Source organism: Bos indicus, chromosome 10 (genome assembly GCF_029378745.1).
Source record: "Bos indicus isolate NIAB-ARS_2022 breed Sahiwal x Tharparkar chromosome 10, NIAB-ARS_B.indTharparkar_mat_pri_1.0, whole genome shotgun sequence".
In the NCBI taxonomy this organism is placed as follows: Eukaryota; Metazoa; Chordata; class Mammalia; order Artiodactyla; family Bovidae; genus Bos; species Bos indicus.
The window spans coordinates 79,725,146-79,736,407 of record NC_091769.1 but is presented as its reverse complement, the minus strand read 5'-3'; the positions used below and the strand labels follow the sequence as shown (position 1 = coordinate 79,736,407).

General features: G+C 36.8%; 1 protein-coding gene across 7 annotated transcripts in view; it reads right to left on the bottom strand.

Moving 5' to 3' along the window:
- RAD51B (RAD51 paralog B) overlaps window positions 1-11,262 on the bottom strand; it is a 619,901-nt gene that overhangs the window by 360,614 nt on the left and 248,025 nt on the right. The gene's annotated exons all lie outside the window — the stretch shown is intronic.

The window sequence follows — 11,262 nt, the reverse complement described above, 5'->3', positions numbered from 1 at the left end:
CAAAATTAGGTTGAGAATTTAAATTTAATTCATGTCACTTTAAGAGGAAAGGGATAACTTATTAAGAGCTGGGTAATATCAATTACTTTCATGTGAGAATAGGCAGAAAAGGATCCTCTGTCACATTTGATCTGAAAGTTACAGAAAATGTGACTGCTAGGAAACTTTATTCTTGTGACCTAATTTGATTGTTCTCCACATTACCTTTTCTGAAAACCTGTTTCTCTGGATGATAATCTAAGACAGAAATAGGGAAACAAATAGGATTAAGCTTCTAAAGGAATGAAGCACAATTTTCTAAAAAAAGAACCTAGGAATAACCAATACCAGACAACCCATATTCTAGCAGTAAGACACCATCTTTGCAACTTTTATCTGGAAATGACAAAAGTCATTTTGTCCAGTGATCATTTCCAAGCAGGCAAAAGAGCTCTCACTTGAAAATTAAGATAAAGAGAGATTTCTCTGGCGAGCCGGTGGTTAAGAATCCACCTTGCAATGCAGGGAATGAAAGCTTGATCCCTGGTCAGGGAACTAAGATACCACATCCCACGGAGCAACTAAGCCAGTATGCCACAACTGCTGAAGCCTGTGCACTCTGGAGCCCAGCACCACAACTAGAGAGTCCGCACACTGCAAAGAAACAGCACACGTGCCACAGCTAAGACCCAATGCGGATAAATTAGTTAATTTTTTTAAGTTAAAAGAAAAAGAAAATTAAGATAAATTATTCATATAGGTGTTTCTAATTCAGTTCAGTTTAGTTCAATCGCTTCAGTTGTGTACAACTCTTTGCAACCACATGGACTGCAGCACGCCAGGCTTCGCTGTCCATCACAAACTCCTGAAGCTTGACCAAACTCATGTCCATTGAGTTAGTGATGCCATCCAGCAATCTCATCCTCTGTCATCCCTTTCTCCTCCTGCCTTCAATATTGCCCAGCATCAGGGTCTTTTCCAATCAGTTCTTCACATCAGGTGGCCAAGTATTGAAGCTTCAGCTTCAGCATCAGTTCTTCCAATGAATATTCAGAACTGACTTCCTTTAGGATTGACTGGTTGGACCTCCTTGCAGTTCAAGGGACTCTCAAGAGTCTTCTCCAACACCACAGTTCAAAAGCATCAATTCTTTGGCACTCAGCTTTCTTTATGGTCCAACTCTCACATCCATACATGAAAACTGGAAGAATCATAGCTTTGATTAGATGGACCTTTGTCGGCAAATAATGTCTCTGCTTTTCAATATGCTGTCTAGGTTGGCCATAGCTTTTCTTCCAAGGAGCAAGCGTCTTTTAATTTCATTTGGGTCATATTTATTTTCACATTCAATTCAATATTGATTGATCATCTACCATACTTTTCAGGCTCTCTGCTAGCAGCCTGGGAGTAAGAGGCACAGTTTCCACACCCAGGGTGTGCACATTCCTGGAAGAGACAGACCATTTCTTTAACAGGCAATTCTATCAATGTGCTGTGCTTAGTCACTCAGTCATGTCAGACTCTTTGCCACCCTATAGAGTGTAGCCCACCAGGCTCCTTTGTCCATGGGGATTCTCCAGTCAAGAATACTGGAGTGGGTTGCCAGGCCCTCCTCCAGGGGATCTTCCCAATCCAGGGATCAAACCCAGGTCTCCTGCATTGCAGGCGGACTCTTTACCATCTGAGCCACCAGGAAAGCCAATTCTATCAATTGATAAAATAAAAACTCAAAAATTTAAGTCTAAATCTGATTACAGATCAGACAAAAAGACAGGAATCAACTCTACTTAACCTTCTAAGAGATGACAGATCTCTGGGTTTTAAGGTGAGAATTAAAAGCAAAATATGCCTCATGTCTTGATGATATGAACATACAGTAGAATACTTCTTGAGTACTCACAGTTCTCCAGGGACAAAAAGTACCAAAGCATGAATATGTATTGCAATGTGCAACTGTTATTTATGCTTTATTATTATTACACAGTATAGCTAACTTTGGAAAATGGGCCCCTATCTTTCCCATTCATATAACTTAAGGCCACTGTTCACTAAGTCCAACAGTCATTCAGTAGAAATTTAATGAGTACTCTGTATGTCCCAACACTATGATAGACTCTGAGGAAATACAGATGGAGGGCATAGTCATGTCACCAGGGAGTACAAAATCTAACAGGAGAAACCCCTATGCAAGCAAGTCATTGGAATAGTGTGTGAGTAGTGCTTTAAGAGAACATAATCCTAGCAGAGACAAAGGAGTAAACAGACCTTTTTAGAGGAAGAAATCAGGCAGGTTGGGGCAGGTGCCTGATCTATTGCTACAATCAATGGTCCGGATATAACAGTTGGAGAAATAAAAAATGAGGAAGACAAAATCCCTACCCTGCTTTAATGGTGGACGGGGAGAGAAATGTATAAAAACCTAATTAGAGGCAGACTGAGATATGAGATAAGCACTGTTTTGTAAATGGAAAGTGCTTGGTAAAAGTGGAGAAGGGATGACTGCTTTCTTTTCAACAAAGGCAATGAATGAAGAAGGCTACATAAAGGAGGTGGTATTTGCAGCGGCTAATTGGCTTATATTCTAGGTTCTATTTATACTGGGAGACATAAATGGCTTCAGTTCTGAAGAGGTGCTTATAGATTTTCCCTGACACAAAGTCTTTATAGAGAAACTGCAATAAGCAAATACATTTTCTGCAGAAAGAATCCACCCAAACACCTTGACAATCTCATTCCACATATTTCACACATGGTATCTTTTATGTCTGGGAAAATGGGCTAGGAAATGGTTCAAATACCCAAGGGCCTCAAAACATATATGTTGGAAAGTGTACCTAATTTCCAAAAAAGGTTGAATTGCAGAAAAAAGCCATTTTGATTGGAAAACAAGCTGGTCACTTCTGCGTATAGACAAATGCTTCAGATTAGGCATAAGGGAAGTAAAAAATTCCTCTGCTGTTGAGAGGGTCGATGCACAGCCTCTGGTCCGGTCCAGCAGCAATCTCACACTGATCAGATGTACGATAGTGCAAAACCCATCTGGAGGTGGACAGGTTGATACAGTTTTATCTAGTTGTTCAAAGGAGTAGAATACTTTGGACTGCTGCTTCTCATCTTTGCTGACAGTGATTTAGAATTAGAAAACTTGAAAACAGAATAATCCATTAAGAAGAAAAGTAACTGTGCATCTTGAATGTGAGATGTTTTTTGGCATATACAAGAACTAAATGGCTCACCAGGAAAAATAATATGCACAGCAGAACCAAGAAAGTAAAAGTGATCAGAAAATTAGGCCATATGAACTAACTCTGTGGGAGAGGGAGAGGGTGGGAAGATTTGGGAGAATGGCATTGAAACATGTAAAATATCATGTATGAAACGAGATGCCAGTCCAGGTTTGATGCACGATACTGGATGCTTGGGGCTAGAGCACTGGGACGACCCAGAGGGATGGTATGGGGAGGGAGGAGGGAGGAGGGTTCAGGATGGGGAACACATGTATACCTGTGGTGGATTCATTTTGATATTTGGCAAAACTAATACAATTATGTAAAGTTTAAAAATAAAATAAAATTAAAAAAAAAAGTGAAGTATGAATATTCAAAAAAGGAAACTGATTCTTTTTTGCTACTATGGGAAGTATGTGCTCAGTCACTCTGTCATGAAAAAACATCATTAGCCCAAAGAAATTGCATGGCTATAAGAAATAGATGTTTACAATTCAATCTCCATTTCATTACAATTATTGTAGCCAAGTAATTCATGTCAGATCTAGCAACAGAGAAGCCATGAGAAAACACCAACTTCAAAGGTATCATTTCAGTAACTTCTTTATAAACTCTGCTTTTATGTGATTCCTGTGGGGCCTTGGTACCTTATCATATTTAATATACTTCTAAAAAACACCATGAGAATGGGCTTTGATTGAACTCCTATTCTCGGAACAGAGCCTACCATCAAATTTCATAGCAGATTACATGATAGTTAAGATCAACACTCTGATCACCCAAAAGGGATTTACCTTTACAAAATACATCTCTTAAGTATCTAAATGATTACAGTATCTCCAGAAAGGAGGCACTTTGTCTTTCTCACTCATAGACTCCTGGCAATCAAATCGACCCAAGTCAAGTGGCACCGATTATGCCTACAAGCCTGGATGTGTACACGTTAACCAAAGCGCTCTGCCACTGCTCATGTATCAGCTTTCAGGCACTTGAATTTGTATTAAAGATGCCCCAGATGTAAGAATTCCCAGATTAAGTTCACATTTTGAGGTGCACAGGGCACTGAGAATTACGTAGCCAGCTACTTATAAATGACTGCGTGTGCTTTTTCCATTGCATCTTTTCTTCCAGCTCTCATGGAAACAAGTACTGCCACAGTCCCTCAATGAGCCAGCAGGGCCCAGTCATCTGGCAACCATGACTGGTCTCTCTGGCATCTGAGAAAGAACATCAGCTAAAGAAAACGAGAGGATAAAAAAAGAAGTGAACACAAATCATTTCCCACCCCCTTAAATTCTACAGTTCCACTTGCCTGACTCGAAATTAATTTTGTTTTGAATGCTATGTAAATGGATGCTAGAGCTCTATCCAATTTTCAGACCACTTGCTTGCTTGCCCAGTATAGGGCTTAGTAATGTTACTGCTGGCAGGAGAGCTCCACAAAGCTTGTGACTCACTGATATAATATTTTAAACAAGGATATATTTCTCATCCAAAATGACATTATGTGAGAAAACTTAAGCTTTTGTCATCTGGTTTCTCATGAGAACTTGAGAAAGTTATATAATCTTTCAACTGCATCTTTATATTATTATGAGAATAAGAATATCTGTCTTCTTTTTATTAACAATTTATGAGACCTATTCATTATTCAAAATGAACCAAAATGATTTGCAAATTCAGTGACATTAAGGAGCTAGTTCAGTGTTTTAAATTAGGAAAAACTCTTATAGGGTTTCAAAGAGTAGAGATGTAATAAAATAACTAAGTGAAAAATCACACCATCTTGTATACAAAAGTCCTTTTCGTTTGGCTAGAATCTTGAAACTACCCAAAGTCTCATTAATCTGCCACCCTCTGAATAAGAAACGTACCAACATAACTGCTCCTCCATTAGGAATATACAGTCTTGAGGTCAAAGTGCATGAAACTGCTTAAGGTCAAAGTGCATGAAACTGCTTACTCAGGGTTACCCAGCAGCTCCATGGAAGGAACGGAAAAATAAAGTTGGACTTGCCCTGTTGGATGGAATTATGAGTTTACATATCCTCCTTTCATTTAAGGACGTTTCCAAAATGATGGTTCCAATCTTTCTATGTGCTTACCACACAAACAAACTTAAGTTTCTTTTTTAAAAAATGGGGAGAGTTCTTTCCCTCAAACATCTATTTGCCAGATGATTTAAATAGCATATCATAGGTCTTGACCTATAGATCACTAATCAAGAGTCCAGGGACCTAATACATCATGTTGGAATATTAGCTCCTACAGAAACAGTCCAATCAGACCAAGTCTAACCAAGCTTTTATCCTTCTAAGAGAAACAAATGAAATTCCACGCAATTCCTGTGCTTGTAGATCTTTCCAAATAACAGTCTGAAATGCAACCATGAATTGACATCATCTCACTTTTAAAATAAGTTCACAATATTTACATGGCTAATTTTATTTTTTTCCAACAGGCAAAGCCTGCACATGATATAAAATACAAAGGGATTTGCAGTGAAAAGAGAATCTCTTTCTTTTCCCTGTTTCCCAAGCATCAGTTCTCTCCCTAAAAACAATCCTATAAAAATAAGCTAAGCTTTGCATGTGTGTAATTTATACAAATGGTAGCATAATATATTTACTGTTCTAACTTTGCTTTATTACTTAACAATATGATTGTTCCATTAGCACTGTAGAACTTCCCCATTCTTTTAAAAAGTTGCATAGTATATTCCATGGTATATCATAATATATTTATCAGCCCCCTACTGATAGATGTTTAAGTTGTTTCCAAACCTCTGGTATTACAAATGATAATGCAGTAACTATGCTTATGTCGCCATTTTGCTCAAATGAAAGTACAAATGTAGGAAAATTCATAAGAGTGGCATTACTTAATCAAAGTATACACAAATTCAAGGGTTTTTCTTTTTTAATAGACTGACCATTACAGAAGTTGTTTCAATTTATCATTCCACCAGAAGTATGAGACCAATTGTTTCCTCAAACCCTTGACGATACACTTTTGATTAAACTTCTTTATCTTCAACAATCTGATGTTATTTCACTTAATATATAAGTGAAATTGGACATCTTTTTTTAAGTTTAAAAATCATTAGTATTTACTACTTTGTCTGTCCTTGTCCCTTATCTATTTTTTCTACCAGATTGTTGGTTATTGTATTCTTACTTATTTGTAGATGCTCTTTATACAATAAATAAAATAGCCTTGGTCTGTGACATATATACATAAGATATTTCTCTAGATTTTCATGTGTTATTTGATTTTGCATATAATGGATTATTTTTTAATTGAAGGATAATTGCTTTACAGAATTTTGCTGTTTTCTGTCTTGGCCTTTTGGCTATGATGGATTATTTTCAATGAAAAATTTTGTTAAGTATATAAATGTATCATCTCTTTCATGGCTACTGGATTTTGTATTTTATCTTGAAAAGATTTTTCTCATTTTATTCTTTACATTTAAATTATGTTCCATTATGAATTATTTTGTAATAAGGTTTAAGGTAAAAGTTAACTTTATTTCTTTACAGAAAGTTAACATTTATTAAAGCCTCCATCTTGTCCTTTATGAAGCATAATGCCAATTTTATCATCTGTGACATTTCCACGTATGTCTATTTATCCCACATTGATTTTTTGAATTTCCCAGGCTTTTCCACTCAGCTATATCAGCATAAATTATAGTTCAATATTTTTATTAAAAAGATGGACTAATTCACCTCTATACTCTTCTTTCTCAGCATGTCATTATGCATTCTTATTTTTATCAGGTTTTCAGTTGAGTCACTTCACTTTTCCAGATATCCAATTCTTCAATATATAAGCTTCAAAGTATGATTAACACTCCTCTTTGCAACTTTTTGTTTACCTCTAATTGTTTTCTTATAAGACTACTTTGGCCAGTATCTCTACATCAATATTAAGTGATAGTGGGAATAGAGGTATTGTCTTAATAATTTTATGGAAATGCTTTTGCTGTTTCCTTATTAAGCAAGATGTTGGCCTCTCAAATTAGGTATATACATACATATATTTTAAAAAGTATCTTCATATGAAAGACAACATAGTAGTCAAAAGCACAAACTTTGCAACTAAATTCTTCTACATATAAACTATGTAGTCCAGAGTAAAAAAATTACCTAACCTCTTCAAATTGTAATGCTGAAGAAAACCCTTGAGAGTCCCTTGGACTGCAAGGAGATCGAACCAGCTTATCCTAAAGGAAATCAACCCTGAATATTCACTGGAAGGACTGATGCTGGGAAAGATTGAAGGCAAAAGAAGAGAGTGGCAGAGGATGAGATCGTTAGATAACATCACTGACTCAATGGACATGGATTAGAACAAACTCTAGGTAATAATGAAGGACAGGGAAGCCCGATGTGCTGCAGTCGATGGGGTTGCAAAGAGTCAGATATGAGCAACTGAACAAGAATCCATGGAAGTTATAGCTTTCTTCTGTGTGTTCCAAATTAGAACACTTTTTAATGTTATCTCATATGAATAACACTAGCTATAACAACTGAGTACTGCTGTGTTCCAGGCATTTACATATATTATCTCTAATCATTACACTAACTTTGTAACCATGCCTTATTAGCCTTATTTTTAAAGTAAAGAAACTGAAAGTCAGACCATTTATGAAACTTTTCCAATGATTCAAGGTAGTAGGAAGTTGTAGTAGACACACAGATGGCAACTGCCTACCAATATCCTTCTAAGAGATGTTATTTCACCCTGCTGAGTGGTAGCAGCCAAGGTTTATACCATATGATTCTGTCCTCAGTCAGATGGATGAAAGATACTAACTTGACTCAGGATCCACAATCCATAGGTGGTTGGTGAGTGCCCACTTACCAATCTGAAAACAGATTAAGCCCAATCACATTCTCCTCTTCAGTATGAACTTTGCCAGTGGTGGGTCATCCCTAACACTTAAACTTTCTCTTTAAAAGTAAGTGTTAGGAAAAACAGAAAGTTCAGATCAGATCAGATCAGATCAGTCACTCAGTCGTGTCCGACTCTTTGCGACCCAATGAATCCCAGCACGCCAGGCCTCCCTGTCCATCACCAACTCCCGGAGTTCACCCAGACTCACGTCCATCAAGTCAGTGATGCCATCCAGCCATCTCATCCTCTGTCGTCCCCTTCTCCTCCTGCCCCCAATCCCTCCCAGCATCAGAGTCTTTTCCAATGAGTCAACTCTTCGCATGAGGTGGCCAAAGTTAAGAAGTTCTAAATGGTCAGAATCTTGAGAACAAGGGACAAAGGGCTGAATTTTTCAGCCCTCTGTCCCGTTTATCTTTGTAAATACAGTGTCTTTTATTTAAATAACAATTTCAGCCTGATTGGAAGTGTTATAGGTAAGGAATTATTCAATAATTTCTCCTGTAAGATTATTCTACCTCTTCATTAAATCACAAATATTTGTGAGAGCAGAGGAAACAGGGAAAATAGACACCATTCATTTAAATTCTCCTTTCTCGGACTTGCTTAACTTTAAAGCACTTACGGGCATCCCTGGTGGCTCGCTGGTAAAGAATCCACCTACGATGTGGGAGACTAGGGCTCAGTCTCTGGGTTGGGAACATCCTCTGGAGAAGGAGAAGGGAATGGCTACCCACTCCAGTATTCTGGCCTGGAGAATTCCATGGACTGTAATAGTCCGTGGGGTCACAAAGACTCAGACACAACTGAACGACTTTCACACAAAACACTTGTATAGTATTTACATAGTCCCTTATTGTAGTAGTAGTGGTGGAAGAAGCTAAAGTCGCTTGCATCACTGCAAAAAATGTATCTGTTCGCTTGTATAATTACTAATTAATTCATTTATTCAATAAATACATATTTGTTGAGCATCTACTGTGCTCGCAGAATTGTATTGAGTGTAAGGAATGTTTGTGCGTGCTCAGTCAAATCTGACACTTTGCAGCCCCATGGACTGTAGCCTGCCAGGCTCCTCTGTCCATGGGATTTTCCTGGCAAGAATACAAAAGTGGGTTACCATTTCCTACTCCAGAAGATCTTTCTGACTCAGGGATCAAACCCATATCTCCTGCACTGGCAGGTGGATTCTTTACCACTGAACCACCTCAGAAGACCTGAGTGTAAGGGATACACTGGTGAATAAAACAAACTTGGTTCTTGCATTCAAAGTATTTATAGTCTAACAGGAAAAAGACATCAAACAAATAATTGGACAAAAACTAATTATAGTAGCAGAAAGCACTATATAAGGGAAATAAGATATCTCATAGAAAGACTAGAGAATGAGAAACTAACATAAAAAATTAATAGTACAAATAAGTCTCAGTCATTATGCCTGCAAAAATAATCACTATGACGAAATAGAGTTCACACTAGGAATATAAGGATAGTCCAATGTTAAGAAATCTATTAATATAATTTACCATATTAGAACATCAATAGAAAAATTATATTAGCATGTCTTTACATGATGAAAAGTATTTTATAAAATTCACCATTCTTAATGAAATGATTTTGTACTTTTATTAACTGCTTACGACATTTCAAGTGCTTTATGAGTTCTAACTCATCTAATCCTTCCTAAAACCCTATGAGGCAATAATATTATGGTCAGATCATACAAGGGCTAATAGGTCTTGCTAAAGATATCTTGGATGGTATCCTACGAACAATGGGACATCACTCAAAGGGTTAAACAGAAGTATGATGTGGTCAGAGTTGCATTTTGAAAAGATCATTCTGTATAATACGAAGGTACAAGAGCAGATATAGGGCAACCAATTAGGGAGCTATTAGAGTAGGTTCAATGATTAACAAACATTAGAGCTGTCCAGTTAAGAAACAGAGAAGTTATTAAGAAATTAAATTTAGGGAGAGCTACAAAGTTACTGAATAGAGAGATGATACATATAAGAGATATTTTAGGTGAACTGGAAGGGGGAAGGGAATTATAGTTAGACTAGGTAGAAAATTATTGTGACAGATAAGGCGTGAGGTAGAGAGAGTCTAAACTGAGGGTACGGCAAAGGAAATGGAAAGGAAGGCAGAGATATAAGAGGCTCTGAGCATCATAAAAAAAATCCAGAGCTTGATATACACCTGGCACCCTAACAGACAGGTCTTTTGCTTTCATGCACTGTGAGCTCCTTTGTGTCCAAGCATATCCTACTTTTCTTTTTATTTCAGCAGTCAGCACAAATTTTAGGCCACAATATATCAAATATTCACAAGACAGTGACAGAGACAGATATTTTTGGAATTACATTCGGAGTCTATGGCCTTCTTTTCCAAGGGAGTACTTTCTTTTAAATGTTCTTATTGGGAACTGTCACAGATTACAGTTAAAGTCTTAAAGAGACATGACAACTAAATGCCGTGTGGGATCCCGGATTGCGTCCTGAAACACAAAAGTATATTACTGGGGAACTGGAGAGACTTCAATAATGTCTGCAGATTAGCAAATAGTATTATCTAGTATTTATCAAATAGTATTTATCAATAACAATTTCCTAATTTTGAGAACTGCTCTATACTTCAAGTAGATGTTAACATTAGAGAAAGCTGGGTGAAGAATAATGGAAATTCTACTATTTTTGTAACTTCCTAAGTTTAAGATTTTAAGTTTTAAAAAATTAATAAATACCCTTATTGATGGCAAATTGTTATTTTTTTTTTTTAAGTATAGAACTGATTTTGAAATCAGAAAAGAAAAGAAAAATTAGTGCAGAACAAAGGCTGGTGAAAAGGTCAGTAATCTATCTGGGTAATAAATTTCTTGGTTGGAGAGGAGTTGATTAAAAAAACATGGTGTGACTTTAGGTAAATACGACTCTGTTTTCTTTTACAGTTTTATAGCTTCCAAAGGCAATTCAAAAGGACAAGGTCCAAAAATATTTTTTGCAATAACAGCATTGTTGAATTAGTGTAAAAGAGTGGCTACATTGAAGAATAGCATTCATTTAAACAGGGTACCTTATGGTATATTTATTCTAAAAAGTGACTCTTCGTTACTTTTAACACCTCAGGGTGTTAAAGCAATTTCTGTGTGCTTAGT